At 38.8% G+C, this 22,633-nt stretch overlaps 1 protein-coding gene and 1 non-coding gene across 8 annotated transcripts in view; one reads left to right on the forward strand and one right to left on the reverse strand.

Annotated features, from left to right (window-relative positions):
• The window catches only part of WDR33 (WD repeat domain 33), a 107,979-nt gene that overhangs the window by 5,982 nt on the left and 79,364 nt on the right, over window positions 1-22,633 (forward strand). The window contains exon 1 of one of the 7 annotated variants that reach the window (XM_042994167.1): window positions 13,145-13,235. The exons of the other annotated variants lie outside the window; for them this stretch is intronic. The gene's annotated coding sequence lies outside the window, so the exon portion shown is untranslated. Of the gene's footprint in view, window positions 1-13,144; window positions 13,236-22,633 lie in introns of those variants that run through there. 7 annotated transcript variants of the gene reach the window in all.
• On the reverse strand, window positions 15,169-15,275 carry LOC122241629. Its single transcript, XR_006221871.1, has one exon. It is a non-coding gene; the product is annotated as a U6 spliceosomal RNA (small nuclear RNA).

Here is a 22,633-nt window from a genome sequence, read left to right on the forward strand (position 1 = left end):
ATAAAACTGGAACTCTGTACCCATGGAACAACTCCCCATTTCCGCCTCCTCCAGCCTGTGGCTATTCTACTTTGTGTTTCTAGGAGTTTGACTATTTTAGATACCTCATATGGTTGAAATCATGCATTATTTTTGTGGCTGGCTTATTGCACTTAACCATAATGTCCACAAGGCTCATCCATGTTGTAGAATGTGGCAAGATTTCCTTCCTTTTTTACAGCTTAACAATATTCCATTGTATGTATATACCACATTATATTTATCCATTCATCCATGGCTCATTGACTTTTTGGTTATTGTGAATACTGCTGCTGTGAGCATGGGGGTGTCCAAATATCTCTTCATGATCCTGTTTTCAATTCTTTTTAAATTTTTTTTTGTTTTAACGTTTATTTATTTTTGAGACAGAGAGAGACAGAGCATGAACGGGGGAGGGTAAGAGAGAGGGAGACACAGAATCTGAAACAGGCTCTAGGCTCTGAGCCATCAGCACAGAGTCCAACGTGGGGCTCGAACTCACGGACCGCGAAATCATGACCTGAGCTGAAGTCGGCCGCTTAACCAACTGAGCCACCCAGGCGCCCCTCAATTCTTATGAATATATACCCAGAAGTGGGATTGCTGGATCATATGGTAGTCTATTTTTCATTAAAAATTTTTTTTTAAAACGTTTATTTATTTTTGAGAGACAGGGCATGAGCTGGAGAGGGGCAGAGATAGACACAGAATCGGAAACAGGCTCCAGGCTCTGAGCTGTCATTGCAGAGCCTGACGCGGGGCTCAGACCCATGAACTGTGAGATCATGACCTGAGCTGAAGTCAGATGCTTAACTGACTGAGCCACCCAGGCACCCCTATTTTTCATTTTTTGAGCAGCTTCCATCCCGTTTTCCATAGCGATCATACCATTTTATATTTTATATTCCTGCTAATAGTACAAAAGGGTTCCAATTTCTCCACATCCCCATCAACAATGTTTCTTTGATAGTAGCCATTCTGTTAGGTGTGAGGTGATATTTCATTGTGGTTTTAATTTGCATTTCTCTCATGATTAGTGATGTTGAGCATCTTTTCATATGCTTGTTGGCAATTTGTATATCAGCTTTGGAGAAATGTCTATTCAAATCCTTTGCCCCAATTTTAATTGGATTATTTGATTTTTTGTTGTTGAGTTGTAGGAGTTCTTTACCTCTTCTGGATACTAACCCCTTATCAGGCATGTGATTTGCGGGTATTTTCTCCCATTCTGTAGGTTGCCTTTTCTCTCTTAATTGTGTTCTTTGCTGTGCAAAAGTTGGAAAGTTTGATGTTTCCCATTTCTGTGTGTGATCCTTGTTCTTTTTCCACCTAACAATATATTCAAGAAATCATTCCATATCAATTCAGAGCTCCCCCCTTCCCCCACACCCACCCCGTGATAATGTGATTTATAATAAGAAATACATATTTGATCTTTGTCCAGTTTTTGGCACAGAGCTCCTAAAACTCTTGGAATTTCCTAGGTGATTAGAGTGATGTGTGTCTTGACATTCAAAACAAACCTCTTTGAACCACACTGTATTTATGTTAAGGAGCTGACTTTTGGAAAGCTGTGGGATAGGGGCTGGTTGCCAGGGAAACCAACCAAGTGATTAGATGGTTGGATTTTCAGTCTCACCTTCTCAACCTCAGAGAGAGAGGTTGGAGGTAGGATCAGTTGCCAGTGGCCAGTGATTTAGTGAACCATGCCTAGGTAAAGAAGCCTCCATAAAAGGCCAAAAGGATGAGGTTCAGAAAGCTTCCAATTTGGTGATTGTGTAGAGATTTGGGTAGCTTGGTGGGTCAGCGGATGTGGATGCTCTAACCCTTTTCCTACATACCTTGCCCTGTATGTCTCTTCCATCTGACTAACCAGTAATCTAGTAAGTAAAATGTTTGGGTTGTTATCACTTTCAAGTTATTACGAAAAATAGTGAATAATGTTATGAATAATAGTTATGAATAATAGCATACAAGTTTTTGTGTAGACATAATGCTTTCGGTTCTCTTGGCATTATACCTAGGAATGGAATTGCTGGTTGTTATGGTAATTCTGTATTTGTGATTTAAGGAGATTCCAAATCTGTTTTCTCAAAAGACTGTACTATTTCATATCCTTACCAGCAGTATATGAGGGTTAGAATTTCTCCATATCCTCACCACCACGTGTTATTTGCCTTCTTTTAGATTATAGCTACCCTAATGGATGTGCAGTGTTATCTCATGGCTTTGATTTGCATTTTCCTAATGACTAATAATGGTGAACATCTTTTCATGTGCTTATTGGCCATTTATATATCTTCTTTAGAGAAGTCTCTTTTCAGATACTTTGCCCATTTAAAATATTAGGTTATTTGTTTTTTATTATTACTGAATATATTGTAAATGCTGCAAGTCCCTTATCAGATACATGATTTGCAGAAATTTTCTCTCATTTTATGGATTGTCTTTTCACTTTCTTGATGGTATTATTGAAGCACAAAAGTAATTTTGATGATGTCCAATTTATTTTTTCTTCTGTTGATTGTGCTTTTGGTATTATATCTTAAGAAGGCTTTGTCTCATAGTCATGAATATATTATATATGTGCTGTATTTGATGCAGTTAGCAATTGGTCAAGCATTTGATTTACCCAACCAAGAATGTGTGTTGTCCATAGGGTAAATATGAGTAGGATTTTGACTTTTTGGTTAGAAACTTGTAAGGCTTTACTTTGTGGTTAGAAATCTTTAAGCTTTAGTTTTGGCTCTAATAAAAGCAGTTTTACATAACTGTACTTAACCTTTATTTTATAAAGGGTAAGGAAGGATATATATTTCATTAGTGAAATTTATTTATTATTTTTATTTTCTTAAAGCTTTTAAGTAATCTCTACCCCCAACATGGGCTCAAACTCAACCCTGAGATTAAGTGTTGCATGCTGTACTGACTGAGCCAGCCAGGTGCTCCATTAGTGAAATTTTTTTAACTTCATTTTTATTATTAAAAAATTTTTTTTAAGTTTATTCGGAAAGAGAGATTGTGCACATGCGAGCAGGAGAAGGGGCAGCGAGAGAGGAGAGAATTCTAAGCAGGCTCTGCACTGGCAGTGTGAGCCCAACACAGGGCTTAAACTCAAAAATCATGAGATCATAACCTGAGCCAAAATCAAGAGTTGGACGCTCAACACTCTGAGCCACCCAGGTGCCCCTAATTTCACTTTTAATATTTGATTAACTCTCAGTTTACTGTGTCCTTAATAACCACTATATTTTTGAGGTCCAGACTGGGTTGGAGGGAAATACAAATTGAGATAGTGTGTGTCATAGGGTAATTAAAGACACCGTAAATGCCAAATACTGAGGAACTTGTTAGGCTTTTAGGCCAATATGGGTAAGAACTAGAAACCGAGAACTGGTCCAAAATCAAGAAACATTCAAAGCCTTGAGCATGTCAGTTTATCTTGCTGTTGACAAATTTGAAATATTCAGGACCATATCTTTAGGGATTGTTGCTTTGGGAATGATTTTGGGTATTCTGTTAAGTGCTTTTACCTTCAGTTTAGTTGTTAAGCTAGATTAAAAATGAGCTGAACGAAATTTAGGAAAATTCTTACCTATTCCCTGTGTAATCTTGAAATTATAGAATTGTTTTATTTTTGAAGGTCATCAAATCTAGACTTTTTAATTTGAAGATAAAGAAACAGGATTGAAGAGATTAAATTTGTTTGTAGTCACACGGTGGCAGAATTCAGGTCACCTGAATACCAGTTTAGTGTTCTTCATTCCACCTTTACAAAAAACCCAGAGCATTTCATAGTATAACTTGGAAGGGCTGTTTGGTTCATTGTCTCTGGGAGAGAGCTAAAATGACAAGTTACATACCTAAAAGAGTCTAAAATAGGAAAATCTTCCATCAGGATTTAAGTGGTCACATTGTTTGTGGTCCTTAAATTGTCACAAATAGCTTTGTTCAGAATTGGTTACTGGTGAGAACTTTGGTGTATTTTTATTTTAGTAATGTGATGATTTTCAGTCTTTAAATCTGCATTTGGGAGAATATTTCTTAGTAGATTTTATACACACAGAAACACACACAGCCACCCACCCTCACATCCCAAATGTAGCCCCGTGCCTCCCTATGTTTCATATACTCAAATTGTAGTTGGTATTATTAATAAGAGTCTTTTTCATCCACATTTTCTCTCTCTTTTTAAGTTTATTTTGAGAGAGAGAGCTGGGGAGGCACAGAGAGAGAGGGAGGGCAGGAGGGAGACAGAATCCCAAGCAGGCTCCACACCCCCAGTGCAGAGCCTGATGTGGGGGGGGCTCAAACTCATGAACTGTGAGATCATGACCTGAGCCAAAATCAAGAGTTGGACGCTCAACCGACTGAGCCACCTGAGCCACCCAGGCCCCCTTCACCTACATTTTCTACCCCAGTGCTCATTTCCAGTTACATTTTTTATGTCGCTTTTGTGCCCAGAGTAGACATTTCCAGTTTTGTGTCTGGCCGTGTTCATAACACTAACACTACAGTTGGTAGCATTACTTTTATAAGTTATTTCATTTTTGTGTATTTATTCATTCATTTATGTGCTATATACATGTGTTAAGAAACAGTGAAAAGTACAAGAGGATGTGCAGTGATCTGTCTTCTTGCAACTATCTTCTTTCTTCTATGCAGTAGCTGTCTTTATCAGTTTGTTGTGAAATCTTCCAAAGTAATGTGAGGTATATGTAGCAAATTTATGCACTATAGATGTGTATGTGTTCCTTTTTCTGTTGCTTTTCACACACACATTAACATTCTATATATTGGTTTGTACTTCCTTTTTTTCACTTAACAGTTTATCTTGGAGATCCTAAATAGAATTACCTCCTTTATGGTAGTTTTCGTAATATGCACTGTATGTATATTTCATGGTTTACTTTGACTAGTCCTCTGTTTAACAGACATAGTTGGTTTCCAGTCTTTGTTATTGCAAAAAGTGCTCTGCCTGTGTAGGAGTGAATTCATGGACATGGGATTGCTTGGTCAAAGTATGTACCCCATTAGTGTCTGAGTATAGTTGTTTCTCTCACATCAACACATGTATTATGGATTTTGCTTTTTTTTTAATTTTTAATGTTTGTTTTGAGAGAGAGAGAGAGAGAGAGAATGAGAATGAGCGGGGGAGGGGCAGAGAGAGGGAGACATAGAATCTGAAGAAGGCTCCAGGCTCTGAGCTGTCAGCACAGAGCCCGACGCGGGGCTCGAACTCATGGAGCATGAGATCATGACCTGAGCTGAAGTCGGTCGCTTAACCAACTGAGCCACCCAGGTGCCCTGGTATTTTGCTTTTATTTTTAAATAAAGATTTTACTTGAAGTAATCTCTACACCTAATGTGGGGCTTGAATTCACAACCTTGAGATCAAGAGTCACATGTTCTACCTGCTGAACCAGCAGGCACCCCTGATTTTTGCTTTTTTGAGTGATGTTGCTTTTCAGTAAGTGATGAAGAGTCATTCTTCAGCATGAGTATTGAAGGGAATTTAAAATCACCAATTTGGGAGCTCCTGGGTGGCTCAGTTGGTTGAGCATCTGGCTCTTGGTTTCAGCTCAGGTCATGATCTCATAGTTCTTGAGTTCAAACCCACAGATAGATCCCTTGACAGCACAGAGCCTGCTTGGGATTCTCTCTCCCCCACTCTGTCTGCCCCTCCTCTGCTCACTTTCTGTTTTTCTCAAAATAAAATCAAATCACTAATTTGCCCCTTTTTGATCATTTCTGGGGTATATTTTTGCATAGTAAAATGTTATGCAGCTCATTGAATACGTTATTTAAAGTAGATCTCAAGGGCCGTCCATTAGAATCTTGTTTTGTATAGGTAAAAACCATAGATTTAAAAAAAAATTTTTTTTTTAACGTTTATTTTTGAGACAGAGAGAGACAGAGCATGAATGGGGGAGGGTCAGAGAGAGGGAGACACAGAATCTGAAACAGGCTCCAGGCTCTGAGCTGTCAGCACAGAGCCCGACGTGGGGCTCGAGCTCAAGGACCGCGAGATCATGACCTGAGCCGAAGTCGGACGCTTAACTGACTGAGCCACCCAGGCGCCCCAAAACCATAGATTTAAAAAAAATTTGTGAAGACTAAAAAATTTAGTGAGAGATTTTGGTAAAAAGATATGTACATCTTCCTTGATTATTATAATTGAGTAAATTCTTTTCTTGTCTCTTATTCCTCCTTTAAAATTGCATAGGATAATTTATCTTTCTAAAATTCAAATTTTATCATTCACATTTCTTGGATGACTCATCATTGTCCACAATAGTAGTTTTATACTTTTTTTTTAAAATTTTTTTTTTTTAACGTTTATTTATTTTTGAGACAGAGAGAGACAGGACATGAATGGGGGAGGGTCAGAGAGAGGGAGACACAGAATCTGAAACAGGCTCCAGGCTCTGAGCTGTCAGCACAGAGCCTGACGCGGGGCTCGAACTCACGGACCGTGAGATCATGACCTGAGCCGAAGTCGGACACTTAACCGACTGAGCCACCCAGGTGCCCCTATACTTTTTTGAACCCCGTGAGGTGTCTGATGAAAGTTGTTTACTCTTTTCCCAGACAAATATGTAAATATTCATATTAGAATTCTTGCAGCTGTGAGGTGAGGGGGTCACTGAACTCCTTTTTGCCCATTTATGTATCCATAGACCCCAGTTAAGGCTTCCTGCATTATTTGATAGATTTAGCATGTCTTCAGCATGTGTAGGTTGACATAACAGGAATTTCAGAATTCAGCTCCAATATATGAACTTCCTCTGCTGCTCACTCTTAACACCTACCCTGTCCATGAACCACTTTTAAAAACTTAAGTGCACCTAAAACCAATCCAGTGTTATATGTCAATTTTGTCTCCATTAGAACAGAGTCCTTTTATTCTTTTTGCTATTTCACTCTGCCTGTTGTCCAGTTGGTATATTCCTTTTTTTAATCACTGCATAATTTTTAAAATTTTTATTAAGAGAGAGCATGAGTTGGAGAGAGGAGCGGAGGGAGAGAGAATCTTTTTTTAAAAAAATTTTTTAATGTTTATTCATTTTTTGAGAGAGACAGAGAGAGAGACAGAGCGCAAGTGGGGGAAGGGCTGAGCTGTCAGCACAGAGCCTGATGCGGGGCTCGAACCCATGAACCTCGAGATCGTGACCTGAACCAAAGTTGACTGCTTAACCGACTGTGCCACCCAGGTGCCCTGAGAGAGAAGAGAGAGCGAGAGCAAGAACGAGAGAGAGAGAAAGAGAAAGAAAAAGAAAATCTTAAGTGGGCTCCACACTGGGTGCAGAGTGTGACCTGAGCATGACCATGGGATCATGACCTGTGCTGAAAACAATAGTTCAACCAACTGAGCCACCCAGGTGCTCCTATCACTGACTGCATAAATGAATTCACTTGAAACTTGTTTTACATCCGTGCTTCCGCGCTCATTAATTCTTGTTTCTTCCCATAGTATTCCCTCTCATAGCATTTAAAAATTAATCCTTTATACACATTTATTAAAGCCACTAGTTCATTACATAGTTATTGAATACCTGCTAGGTTCCATGTCTAGCTTTGCTTGTTTGTTTGTTTGTTTGTTTGTTTTGGTTAAAACATGCTTAGTGTAGAATTGACAATTTAACTTCATTCTTTTCTCCCAGTGGTAGTTAACCTTTTTAAATATACACTTGTGGGACATTAAATACATTAACAATATTGTACAACCATCTGTTTCCAGAACCCTTTCAACTTCCCTAACTGAAACTCTGTACGCATTAAAAACTAACTTCCCATTCTTCCCTCCCTTAGTCCGTGACAACCACCAATCTACTTTATCTCTTTGAATCTGACTACTTTAGAAACCTCATATAAGAGACATTATACTATATCCTTTTGTGGCTAGCTTATTTCACTTAGCATAATGTCATTGGTGAATTCTACCAAACATTTCAGAAAGAAATTATACCAATTCTCTATAGTCTCTTTCAGAAAATAGAAGGAATACTTCCAGAAAATAGGGAATACTTCCTAATTCATCCTATGATGCCAGCATTACCCTAATACCAAAACCACATAAAGACCATACAGGAGGAAAACTACAGATCAGTATCTCTCATGAACATAAAAGCAGAAATCCTCAACAGAATATTAGCAAATTGAATGAATCTTACGGTAAATAAAAAGAATTACACACATTATGACCAAGTGGGATTTATTTCAGGTATGCAAGCCTGGTTTAGCATCCAAAAATGAAATGATGTACTTTATCACATCATATGATTATATGAAGAAAATTAATATTATATTAATAGATTAATAAATCATGCTTTATATTAATACATGCAAAAAAGCGTTTGACAGACTTCAGTATCTATTCATGATAAAAATGTTCAGCAAACCAAACATAGAGGGGGTCTCTCCCAAGTTGATATGGCACATCTCTAAAACCCCCATGGCTAACATCATACTTTAATAGTGTGAGAAATTAAAGGCTAAGATCTGGAACAAGGCAAAGATGTCCCTGCTCCCCACTCCTTTTCAGCATTGTCTTGGAAGTCCTAGAGAATGCAGTAAAACAAGAAAAGGAAATAAAAGGTATACAGATTGGTAAGGAAGAATTAAAATGGTCTTTGTTCGGGGCACCTGGCTCAGTTGGTTGAGTGTCTGACTCTGAATTTTGACTGAGGCCATGATCTCACAGTTTGTGGATTCGAGCCGTAGGTTGGGCTCCGTGCTGACATTGCAGAGCCTGCTTGGGATTCTGTCTCTGTCCCTGCCCCATGCATCCGTATGCCTCGTGCGTGCTCCCCCCGGCCCCAAAATAAATAAAGTTAAAAAAAAATAAACTAAGCTCTTTGAAAAAATAAAATTGTCTTTGTTCACAGATGTGATTGTCTGTGTAGAAAATTTCAAGAATTGGGGCGCCCGGGTGGCTCAGTCGGTTAAGCGTCCGACTTCAGCTCAGGTCATGATCTTGCGGTCCGTGAGTTCGAGCCCCGCGTCGGGCTCTGGGCTGATGGCTCGGAGCCTGGAGCCTGCTTCTGATTCTGTGTCTCCCTCTCTCTCTGCCCCTGCCCCGTTCATGCTCTGTCTCTCTGTGTCTCAAAAATAAATAAAACGTTAAAAAAAAAATTAAAAAAAAAAGAAAATTTCAAGAGTTAACAAAGTATCTTTTGTAACTAATAAGTGATTATAGCGAGGTTTCAAAATACAAGATAAATATACAGAAGCCAATTGCTTTCTTATATACCAGCAACGAACAGTTGGAATCTGGAAATAAAGCAGTGCCATCTATATTAGCACCCCCCCCCAAATCCCTTAGATATTAATCTTAAAAAAATGTACAAAATCTGCATGAGGAAAGCTGTAAACTCTTTGAAAGAAATCAAATAATACTTAAATGGAAAAATATTCCATATTGCATGGATAGGAAGATTCAATATTGTTCAAGCTGTCAGTTCTTTTGAATTTGATCTGTAGATTCAGTGTGATCCAATTCAAAATCCCAGCAAGCTATTTTATGGATACATCGATAAACAAAGCTCCTTTTATTCAGGTAAGTATCATCAATGGCTACTAAATGGTTGATTATTAGAGAACAGAATATTCACACATTTCTAAGGTATTACCTGAGGTACTAAACATTTTAGATATGCAGAAAAGTTGAAAGTAGTTAATACCATAGACTTGCCTCCTAGATTCAACATTTATTACAATTTTGGTGTAGTTTCTTTTTCTATTAGTTTGCTGGGCAGCCATAACACAACTGGGTTGCTTAAACAATAGTCACTTATTGGGGTGCCTGGGTGGCTTGGTCGGTTGGGCGTCTGACTTTGGCTCAGGTCATGATCTCACGGTCCGTGGGTTCGAGCCCCGCGTCGGACTCTGTGCTGACAGCTCAGAGCCTGGAGCCTGTTTTGGATTCTGTGTCTCCCTCTCTCTCTGCCCCTCCCCTGTTCATGCTCTGTCTTTCTCTGTCTCAAAAATAAATAAACGTTAAAAAAAAAAAAATAGTCACTTTTATTTTACAGTTCTAAACATTTATTTGTTTTTTATTTTATTTTTTAAGTTTATTTACTTAGATATCACAAGCAGGGGAGGGTCAGAGAGAAGGAGAGAGAATTCCAAGCAGGCTCCACACCAACAGTGCAGAGCCTGATGTGGGGCTTGAACCCATGAACCATGATATGACCTGACCTGAGATGAAGAGTCAGACGCCCATCAAACTGTGCCACCCAAGTGCCCCTCTAAACATTTTTGTTTGTTTGTTTTCTATTTATTTATTTATTTTTTAAAACTTACATCCAAATTAGCATATAGTGCAACAATGATTTCAGGAATAGATTCCTTAGTGCCACTACCCATTTAGCCTATCCCCCATCCCACTAAACATTTTTTTTTTTAAATATGAAATTTATTGTCAAATTGGTTTCCATACAACACCCAGTGCTCATCCCAAAAGGTGCCCTCCTCAATACGCATCACCCACTCTCCCCTCCCTCTCACCCCCCATTAACCCTCAGTTTGTTCTCAGTTTTTTTTTTTTTCTTTTTTTAATGTTTATTTATTTTTGAGACAGAGAGAGACAGAGCATGAACGGGGGAGGGTCAGAGAGAGGGAGACACAGAATCGGAAACAGGCTCCAGGCTCTGAGCCATCAGCCCAGAACCCGACACGGGGCTCGAACTCACGGACCGCGAGATCATGACCTGAGCCGAAGTCGGCTGCTTAACCGACTGAGCCACCCAGGTGCCCCTATTCTCAGTTTTTAAGAGTCTCTTATGCTTTGGCTCTCTCCCTCTCTAACCTCTTTTTTCTTTTTTTTAATTTTTTTATTTTTCTTCCCCTCCCCCATGGACTTCTGTTAAGTTTCTCAGGATCCACATAAGAGTGAAAACATATGGTATCTCTCTTTCTCTGTATGACTTATTTCACTTAGCATAACACTCTTCAGTTCCATCCATGTTGCTACAAAAGGCTGTATTTCATTCTTTCTCATTGCCACGTAGTATTCCATTGTGTATATAAACCACAATTTCTTTATCCATTCATCAGTTGATGGACATTTAGGCTCTTTCCATAATTTGGCTATCGTTGAGAGTGCTGCTATAAACATTGGGGTATAAGTGCCCCTATGCATCAGTACTCCTGTATTCCTTGAGTAAATTCCTAGCAGTGCTATTGCTAGGTCATAGGATAGGTCTATTTATAATTTTTTGAGGAACCTTCACACTGTTTTCCAGAGCGGCTGCACCAGTTTGCATTCCCACCAACAGTGCAAGAGGGTTCCCGTTTCTCCACATCCTCTCCAGCATCTATAGTCTCTTGATTTGTTCATTTTAGCCACTCTGACCGGTGTGAGGTGATATCTGAGTGTGGTTTTGATTTGTATTTCCTTGATGGGGAGTGACATTGAGCATCTTTTCATGTGCCTGTTAGCCATCTGGATGTCTTCTTTAGAGAAGTGTCTATTCATGTTTTCTGCCCATTTCTTCACTGGATTATTTATTTTTTGGGTGTGGAGTTTGGTGAGTTCTTTATAGATTTTGGATACTAGCCCTTTGTCTGATATGTCATTTGCAAATATCTTTTCCCATTCCGTTGGTTGCCTTTTAGTTTTGTTGTTTCCTTTGCTGTGCAGAAGCTTTTTATCTTCATGAGGTCCCAATAGTTCATTTTTGCTTTTAATTCCCTTGCCTTTGGGGATGTGTCAAGTAAGAAATTGCTGCAGCTGATGTCGAAGAGGTTTTTTTGAGGAGAGAATGTGAGTGTGGGAGGGGCATAGAGAGAGGGAGACAGACGATCTGAAGCGGGCTGTGCACTGACAGTAGAGAGCCTGATGGGGGCTTGAACTCATAAGCCTTGAGATCTACCTAAGCCGAAGTTGGATGCTTAACGGACTGAGCCATCCAGGCGCCCCTATTGTCTTACATTTCTGAAGACTAGGTGTCTGGGATCAAGTATCAGTGGGGTCTTGTTCCCTCTGAAGATGTTAGGGAAGGATCTGTTCCAGGCTTCTCTCCTAGTCTCTGGTAGTTCTTTAGCTTGTGCTGGCATAACTCCAATCTTTATGTGTGTCCAAATCCCCATGCCCCCCTTTTTTTTTTTCAAACAAAAGGCATTTATTCTCTCACAGTTCTGGAGGCTAGAAGTCCAGAATTTCCCCTTTTTTATCAGGACACCAATCACGTTGAATTACAGGCTCATCCTACTCCATATGACTTCATACTAACTAATGACATCTGCAATGACCCTAGTACCCAGTAAGGTACTAAGGGTTAAGAGCTTCAACTTAAGGATGTTGAGGGCGAATGTAATTTAATCCATAACATTCTGTCTCTACATACATACATACGTACATACATGTTTTTGAACCATTTGAGAGTAATTGCAGACATGACACATATTTCTTCAGCATACAGTAGTAACATGCAGTATCGTATCTAAGAAAATTAGTCATAGTTCCCTATTATTATGTAATATCTGTTCTACATTCAGCTGGTCTTTGATAGCTGTTTTTTTCAAACACCAGGACCTAATCAAGGTTTATATGTTCGATTTGGTTGGCTCCTAAGTCTTGTTTATTTAAAAAAATTTTTTTGATGTTTGTTTATTTTTGAGAGACACAGAGTGAGAGTGGGGGAGGGGGTAGAGAGAGAGACACACACATACACAGAATCTGAAGCAGGCTCCAGGCCCTGTATGTCTTGTTTATTTAGAGCAGTCGTCCTTTTTATTTTTATTTTATTTTATTTATTTATTAAAAAAAATTTTTTTTAATGTTTATTTCTGAGACAGAGACAGAGCATGAGTGGGGGAGGGGCAGAGAGAGAGGGAGACACAGAATCAGAAGCAGGCTCCAGGCTCTGAGCCCCAGTGCAGGGCTTGAACTCATGAACTGTGAGATCCTGACCTGAGCCAAAGTCGGTCGCTCAATCGACTGAGCCACCCAGGCGCCCCTTTATTTTATTTATTTTAAAGTTTATTTATTTTGAGAGGGGGAGAGAGAGTGAGCACCAGGGAGGGGCGCAGAGAGAGGAAGAGAGAATCCCAAGCAGGCTCTACACTGTCAGGGCAGAGCCTGATGCAGGGTTTGAACTTATGAACAGTGAGATCATGACCTGAGCCAGAGTCCAGAGTCGGATGCTTAACGGACTGAGCCACCCAGACGCACCCATCCAAGAGTATTAATACAGAAGGCTGTATTAATATATGTGAGTATATATACAGAAGGCTCTTGATGGATAGTTAAGAGGGCTGTTTACATTAGTTGTCTCTGTTATAGTTATTCTGGCAAATGGACTTTATCTTTTTGTGTATCTCAGGGATTGTGTCACCACCTCAAAATGTTTATTTTATATGTGCAACACATATTCTGTATTTTAAGTTTTGACTATCTGGAACATACCCTTTCAATCTGGTGAAAATTCTCTTAGCTCATTCTCTGTAATATAGAAATACAACAATTAATGTTGTTCTCTGTGCAGATACTTTGCAGGTTCTCTACTGCATAGTTACTGTTTTTTCATTTGTAATTAGTAAGTATCTTGGAGTAGATACTTTGGAATTATGTAAAATATACTGTTCTCAAACTTCTGCCTATGAATTTTCTTAATCCATTGGTGGATCCTGTCTGCAGCAAAGTATTATTGGGTGTTCCAATGGTGATTTTCTGTTAGTATATATATATATTTTTTTTTTTAAATTTTTTCTTTTTAACGTTTATTTTTGAGACAGAGAGAGACAGAACATGAACGGGGGAGGGTCAGAGAGAGAGAGGGAGACACAGAATCTGAAACAGGCTCCAGGCTCCGAGCTGTCAGCACAGAGCCCGACGCGGGGCTTGAACTCACGAACCGCTAGATCATGACCTGAGCCGAAGTTGGACACTTAACCGACTGAGCCACCCAGGTGCCCCTGTTAGTATATATTTTAATATATATATATATATATATATATATATATATATATACATATATATATGACAATTTTTATATGTGCCAGGCTGTATGCAAGGCATTGGAAATACAGAGATTAAAAACATTCAGTCTGGGGTACTTGGGTGGCTCAGTCAGTCAAGCTTCCGACTTCAGCTCAGGTCACATTACAGCTTGTGAGTTCGAGCCCCGTATCAGGCTCTGTGCTGATAGCTCCGCACCTGGAGCCTGCTTTGAATTCTTTGTTCCCCCCGCCCCCGCTCATTCTGTGTGTGTGTGTGTCTCAAAAAGAAATAAACATTAAAAAAAAAAAAAAGAAACATTCAGTTCTTGGGACGCTTGGATGGCTCAGTTGATTAAGTCTGACTTTTGGTTTCAGCTCAGGTCATGATCTCTCAGGTTTGTGAGATCAAGCCCTGCATTGGGCTTTGTTGGCAGTGCAGAGTCTGCTTGGAATTTCTCTCTCACCTCTTTCTCTGCCCCTCCCCCATGCTCTCTTTCAAAGTAAATAAATAAACTTAAAAAAAAAAACACAAAACTTAAAACCCCATGCCGTCCTTGCTTACAAGGAATTTGAAGTTTAGGTAGAAAGATAATGTGTGTGTGTGTGTGTGTGTGTGTGTGTGTGTGTGTGTGTTTACCAGTGTGATGTATGCTTTCTAGGATTATGCATAGTATATTTTGGGAGTTCAAAGACTGCTGAATAAATTGAGCATAATAGGTAAGAATAAATTAACAAAAAATTGAGAGCATCAGTATAGGAATATATTAACTAACAGTGGTTTGGTTGTAGTTAACAGTGGTTGTGGGAGTATTTGGCAAAGTTAGAGATATTAGAGAAGCATTTTTATTTTTTTGAAGAGTTTTGTTGTTGTTCACTTGAGAGAGAACATGGTCAGGGGAGAGGGAGTGAGTCCCAAGCAGGCTCTGTACTATGCAGGGTTGGACCCCACAAACTGTGAGATCATGACCCAAGGTGAAATCAAGAGTTGGGCACCCAAATGACTGAGCCACCCAGGTGCCCCCAGAAGAGCATTTTAAAAAGAAAACACCATTCCTACCTTCTTGTAAAAGTAATCCACATCTGTTGTGGACAGCTTAGAAAAACTGAAGGTATAAAGAAGACAGCAAAATTTTACCGTAACTCCCATGCTTTGTTGCCTTTCTTATGTGTTCCTTCCCATTTTTCTGCCTCCCCCCTCCCCTTTTTTTAAATACGGAACGTTTCACGGATTTGTGTGTCATTCTTGTGCAGGGACCATGCTAATCTTCTCTGTATTGTTCCAGTTTTAGAATATGTGCTGCTGAAGTGAGCACCTATTTTTTGGCTTTTGCGCAAAAGTGTATGGTTCTTTTAAAGTAATTGTAATTATTCACAATCTGATTTTTCCACTTAACATTAGATCATGTGCAATTTGTTTAAAATATTTTGAGATTTTAAATGGTTATATAAAATTTCATGTTACAGATAGGTTGAAATAATAGTCTTTTTTTTCCTCTCTGCTGCTTATGCCTGTGAACTTGACTGAAAGATTTTTTTGCAAGACAAAATTTTTTGTAAGACATTTTTTGTTTGCCTCTGTTCATCTCTATTAAATCATAGAATGGTTTTCTGAAATTTGTAAATATACAAAGGTTCTTTTGGAAATCACAGCCAGTTGTAACCTGGTTTAAAAATAGCAAAAGTTTTCTTGAATATCAAATACAGGATTATAATTCATAATCATTCTGTGCTTTACAAATTTTAAGTGTTGAGTGATATTAGTGGTCCTTAATTTTATTCCTTCATTTTAGAAATCAAAATATTGGGGTGCCTGGGTGGTTCAGTCAGTTGAATGTCTGACTCTTGATTTCAGCTCAGGTCTTGATCTTGCAGTTTGTGAGATTGAGCCCTGCATCGGGCTCTGCATTGACAGTGCTGAGCCTGCTTAGGATTTTCTCCTCTCTCTGTTTGCCCCCCTCCCTCCAAAAAAAAACTTTATTAAAAAAATGTTTTTTTAATGTTTTTATTTTTGAGAGAGAATGCGAGCCGGGGGAAGGGCAGAGAGAGACGGAGATACAGAATCAGAAGCAGACTCCAGGTTCTGAGCTTTCAGCACAGAGCCCGACGTGGGGCTCGAACCAATAAGCTGTGAGATGACCTGAGCCAAAGTCGGATGCCCAACTGACTGAGCCACCCAGGAGCCACCCAAAAAAACTTTAAAAAAGAAATCACAGTGTCAAAAAGTTCTCCAGCATTGGCAGGGAAGTTATCAGAGCCTCAAATAGAGTCGTAGTTAGCTTTCCTAGTTCCTTATACTTTTTATTCAAATGCTTTGTACTCCTCTCCCCCCAAGGCTTAGGTGTTCTGTGGAGGAGTTGTGAATAGTATTAGAGTGGTACAATTTTCTTGTGTATCTTGAACTTGCTTCTAAGACTGACTTGAGGAAGGGGCTCTTATAGTTGGAAGAGATTAAAAAGAGAATGAGAACATTCTTGCACTGTCTTTCCCATCCAATTCTATTATTTTTTCCCTGTTAATAGTAAGTATTCCCAGCTCTAGTTGATTCCTGTTATTCATGGCAATAATATTTTGTGATATTGTTATGACACTGAATTAGCAAATACTAAATGGTTGTTCCTAGGGGAAATACAGGGTTAGATTCTTGTGAGCCTTGGATGACATTTGCATAAGACCAGCTGAAACATAATCTTATGTGTGCTTCTGTATAAAAATACCAGGGGCACCTGGGTGGGTCAGTCACTTAAGCACCTGACTTTGGCTCAGGTCATGATCTCACAGCTTGTGAGCTCGAGCCCCGCATTGGGCTCTGTGCTGACAGCTCAGAGCCTGGAGCCTGCTTCAGATTTTCTGTCTCCCTCTCTCTCTGCCCCTCACCCACTCGCACTGTGTCTTTCCCTCTCTCTCAAAGATAAATATTTAAAAAAATTTTAAAAATACTTTTAAAAAATCCAGCAATGAGATTTTTTAAAGGTAAACCATCCAAGCAGTTTTTATTCATTGATACTCATAAATACATACAGCTTCATTAGAGATTTCAGTTTTCCTCTTCAGTTTGAATGTGGATTATTAGGAGAGCCTTTTGCATGTCACGGTACAGGAAACAGAGATCACCCCTGCACTGCTACTTACGTTTACCTGTTAGAAGTAAAAATTAGTTGAGATGATTGTATATATTTTCTCTCTTCCTTTGAATGTCCACCAGTGTCACAAGAGTGACAGACCTGAAATTATAATCACCAAACAAACCCAAGGTAATTGTTGTCCACTTCCATTGGCAAATACAGCATAGAGGACATTGTCTGTGAATTGAGATCTTATTAAAGAAGAGATGGTGGAGGCTCATTTCCTTTACTAAGCATTGAGACATTTAAGTAAATCATATTCTTAGTGGAACATTTAGGAAGTTGTTAAAAACATTTACAAAGAGTTTTGTAATGTGGAAAACTCTTAAATTGTAATTGTTAATGTGAAAAAAGAATAAAAATGTACATAATCCACAATTGTACACATGATTAATGGCAAATGGTGGTATGTTTATTTTCTACTTTATTTTCTCCTCTTTTGTTTTAAATGTTTATTTATTTTTGAGAGGGGGGGAAGGGCAGAGAGAGAGGGAGGCAGGAGATCCAAAGTGGGCTTTGTGCTGACAGCAGAGAGCTAGATGTGGGGTTCAAACCCACAAACTGTGAGATCATGACCTGAGCTGACATCAGATGCTTAACTGACTAAGCCATCCAGATGCCCCTATTTTCTCCTCTTTTATCAGATAATCTGTTATTACCATGTGTTGTTTTCACAGTGGACCAAGGCTTAAAAATATGCAAATTATGTAATAGACAATACAGATTTGACTCAGCATATATAATGGGATCATCAGTGTCCATAATAATGTGATATTGAGATGGAACAGGATCTTCAGGTGACTTCTAATAGTCGTTAGAGAGGGATTAATTTGTTCATTTAGGTTTTTTATGAGCTCTGAAAGATGCAGACTTCTAAAAACCTCCGTGTTCATCATCAGCAGTAATAAAGAGATTTTCTTAACCATATAGCAGTAAGAAAAGAAAACTAGCAATAATTACCTAATATTAATTAATATGTATTCTGTTTATCTAATGTGGCAGATAAATTCTATTTACCTAACTTTATTTACCCAGGTTACCTAATTGAACTATATATAAATTCAATAAATTATTTTGTATAACTTTTTTTGCACTATATTTTTAAAATTCTGGTATACTTGACATATAACATTATATTAGTTTCATGTGTACAAATAATTCAGTATTTGCATATGTTGAAAAATGATCACCACAAATTTAGTAATAGCCATCACCTCACATAGTTACAAATTTTTTTTTCTTGTGATGAGAACTTTTAAGATCTGTCTTAGCAGCTTTCACATATGCAATACAGTATTGTTAATGAGTGTCCATTAACAAGTGTCCGTTACATCCCCATGACATATTTATTTTATAACTAGAAGTGGTGTACCTTTTGATCCCCTTCACCCATGTCTCCCACCTTCATCCCCTGCCTCTGGTCACCACCAGTCTGTTAATCTGTTTTCTTAAATGTATGAACTTGGCCTTTGTTTGTTTGTTTTGTTTTTAGATTCCACATGTAAGTTTCACCTATACAGTATTTGTCTTTTTCTGACTTATTTTACTTAGCATAGTTTCCTCAAGGTCCATCCATGTTGTTGAAACTGGCAATTCTTTTTTATGTTGAAACTCCATTCTTTTTTATGGCCAAATATTGTATTGCATACACACACACACACACACACACACAAACACACACACACACACACAGATTTTCTTTATCCTTTCATCTGTTGATGGACACTTAGGTTGTAAACATGGGGTGCATATATCTTATTAAATTAGTAGTTTTATTTTCTGTGGATAATTACCCAGAAGTAGAATTCCTTGATCCTGGGGTAGTTCTGTTTTTAATATTTTGAGGAACCTTTATCCTGTTATCCGTAGTAGCTATACCAATTTACATTCCCACCAGCAATGTACAAGGTATCCCTTTTCTCCACATCCTCACTGACACTTGTTTAACATTTTCTTTTTTTAAATCAGGGTTCCATCAAGGTTAGTTACATTAAAAAAAATTTTTTTTAAATGTTTATTTATTTTTGAAAGAGCGTGTGTGCGAGTAGGGAAGGGACAGAGAGGGAGGGAGGCACAGAATCCGAAACAGGCTCCAGGCTCTGAGCTGTCAGCAGAGAGCCTGATATGGGGCTCGAACCCATGAACCTCGAGATCATGACCTGAGCTGAAGTCAGGTGCTTAACTGACTGAACCACCTAGGCGCCCCCAAGGTTAGTTTATCTAAACAGATAAACAGTCACATAATCTGGAATAAGTCTTCCTTTTCTCTTCCAGTATTGTGTAAGCACATGTGAAAGGACAGTTTTTTTGACAGTCATATTTTCCATTTAAAATTAATTTTGGTTAAAAGTATTAAAAATGGTATTCCAAATAAAATAGTTGTTAGACTTGTGCCTTATTTGTCTGTGTGTTTGAAATAATGTACTAGTGAAACTGTCAGTTCTCCAGAAATAACTGTATTGAACTGAATTCTCCATTTGGAGAGACCTATCACATAGATGTCAAGCATGTAAGCATGTTTTTCAGTCTTACAGAGCTTCCAGCTAAAAACTATCCCAAGTTTTTGGTTGAAAACTTAATCCCAAATAGAATATGCAATTAAACTTGTATTTTTGTCATTTATAAATGGATACTATCTACTCATTAAAGGAGATCAAATAGGACCCTTACTGCTTTAGAATGATAATACATAATACTATATACTGAAATGGAAAAATATGTTCTTGTGGACGGAGAGAGGGTACAAGTGAGCAAGGGACAGAGAGAGAAAGAGAATCCCAGGAGGGACAGAGGAGAGAGAGGGAGGAAGGGAGAGAGAGAGAAGCGGGGCTTATTTGAAGTGGGCCTTGTGTTTTACCTGAAGCGGGGCTTGAGCTCACCGGATCTGGGGCTCATGCTCACCTGAAGCGGGGCACAGGCTCACCCGAAGTGGGGCTTGAGCTCCCCTGATGTGGGACTCGAACTCACAAACCATGAGATCATGACCTGAGGTGAAGTCAGATATTTAACAACTGAGCCACCCAGGTACCCTGGAAAAATATATTCTTAAAAACAAAACTGAATTCTGACTTCTGTTTTTTAAGTTGAGTGAGACGGTGAAATTTTACAGTGTTTTACATTGAGTTTTTAATACACCGGAACATTAAATACTACCAATGAAACAAATCTCATTTATTTTGGGCGGTAACACATATAATAGATGGTTCAAATAGAATTTGAACACCTACAATTCAAAAGGTGTTGAGTAAGTTTCTTCTCCTCCTTACATTAAGTCATCTAATTCCCTTCCCCAGAAGCCATCACTGATAGTGTTTCTGGCATATCTTTAAAAAAAAATTTTTTTTTAATGTTTATTTATTTTTGAGACAGAGAGAGACAGAGCATGAATGGGGGAGGGCATAGAAAGAGGGAGACACAGAATCGGAAGCAGGCTCCAGGCTCTGAGCCATCAGCCCAGAACCCGACACGGGGCTCGAACTCACGGACCGCGAGATCGTGACCTGAGCTGAAGTCGGACGCTTAACCGACTGAGCCACCCAGGCGCCCCTGGCATATCTTTTTATAAGTGATACAAGCATAAACAAATTTGAGAGTGTTTATAGCATACCACTGGCCTGCTTTGTTTGTTTGTTTGTTTCATTCCAACCAAGATAGTTTTATTTATTTGTTCTTTTTAGATTCTGTGGAATTTCCCATTTCTTTCTAAGGTGTATATTCATCAAGTTGAAAGCATAACTTTATTATTTTCATAAATAAATTTGGAAAGCTTAGGAATTGGTCAGGTTTTATTGGTTATGTTTCTTGTGAAATTTCTTGTAATTTGTAATAATATCTTAAATTAATAATTTCTTGTAATTTGTAATATCTTAATAATGTACTTCATAGTTTGTAATAAGTTCTTCTGTGCTAGTTATTTGAATTTAATTCTGTATAGCAGTGGCAAGTTTTCAAATTAAGGTCAGAACTACTTTCATAATACTAAGATATTATTAGGCCTTTTTACTATGTTGACATTTGTATGTATGGTGTGAAAGCAGTAATGGATAAAGCTCTTGGCTCCTTAGCATGGTTCAAGGCAGTGGTATCAAATTTCTACTAATAGTCATTTTATGTTTACTACCACCTTATACTGGTAGTTGGAAAGAAAAAAAGTCAATTTCACCTGAGAATGTTATTGGTAAAACATTAAAAATAATTTAATTAAATATCAACCCTTGAGAATATATATATATATATTTTTTTAATGTTTATTTCTGGGAGAGAGAGACAGAGAGGGAGGGAGACAGAGAATCCCAAGCAGGTTCCACACTGTCAGTGCAGAGCCCAACTTGGGGCTCGAACTCCCTAATTGTTAGATCATGACCTGAGCCGAAATCAAGAGTTGGATACTTACCTGACTGAGCCACCCAGGCGCCACTTTGGTTTTGCGTTTTTAATTTATTTAATTAATTTTTTAAATGTTTGCTTATTTTTGAGAGAGCACCGATGGGGGAGGGGCAGAGAGAGTGGGAGACACAGAATCTGAAGCAGGCTCCAGGCTCTGAGCTGTCAGCACAGAGTGTGTTGCAGTGCTCAAACCCATGAACCGCAAGATCATGACCTGAGCTGAAGTCTGATGCTTAACCAACTGTGTCACCCAGGCGCCTCTAATTTATTTTATTTTAAAATTTATTTATTTATTTTGAGAAAGAGAACGCGTGTATGCCCGGGGGGGGGGCAGAAAGAGAGGGGGAGAGAGAATCCCAAGCAGGGTCCGCATGGCCAGCATGGAGGCTGATGTGGGGCTCAAACTCACAAACCCATGAGATCGTGACCTGAGCTGAAATCAAGAGTCAGATACTTAACTGACTGAACCACCCAAGTGCCCCAATTTGTTTTTTATTATTATTATAATTATTTTTATTTTTTATTTATCCAAAGTGGGCTCCACACTGACAGCAGAGAGCCTGATGTGGGGCTCCAACTCACAAGCTGTGAGATCATGACCTGAGCCTAAGCTGGATGCTTAACCAACTGAGCCACCCAGGCCTCCTTCCCCCTCAAGTTATTTTAATTCCAGTATAGTTAACACACAGTGTTATATTCGTTTCAGATGTACAGTGTAGTGATTCACCTATTCCATACATCATCCAGTGTGCATTATGACAAGTGTACTCCTTAATCCCCATTACCTGTATCACCCATCCTCCCACCCACCTTGAATATATGTTTTTTTAAATAGAGCGTTCTGTGGATTAAATCATGTCTCTGTAAAATTTATATGTTGAGGCCCTAACCCCCAATGTGATGGGATTTGGAAATCTGGCCTTTGGGAGATAATTAGGTTTAAATGAGGGAATGAAGGTAGGGGCTTCCTGATGGGTCCCTATAAGAAGAGACACCAGAGTACTTGCTGTCTCTTTCTGCCATGTGAGGACACAGCAAGAAGGTGGCTGTCTGCAAACCAAGAGCCTGACTGTGCTGGCACCCTGATCTCAGATTTTCAGCTTCCAGAACTGTGAGAAAATAAATTTTTGTTTCAGCCTCTCAGTCGGTACTAGTTTGTTATG

This window comes from Panthera tigris, chromosome C1 (genome assembly GCF_018350195.1).
Source record: "Panthera tigris isolate Pti1 chromosome C1, P.tigris_Pti1_mat1.1, whole genome shotgun sequence".
Lineage (NCBI taxonomy): Eukaryota > Metazoa > Chordata > Mammalia > Carnivora > Felidae > Panthera > Panthera tigris.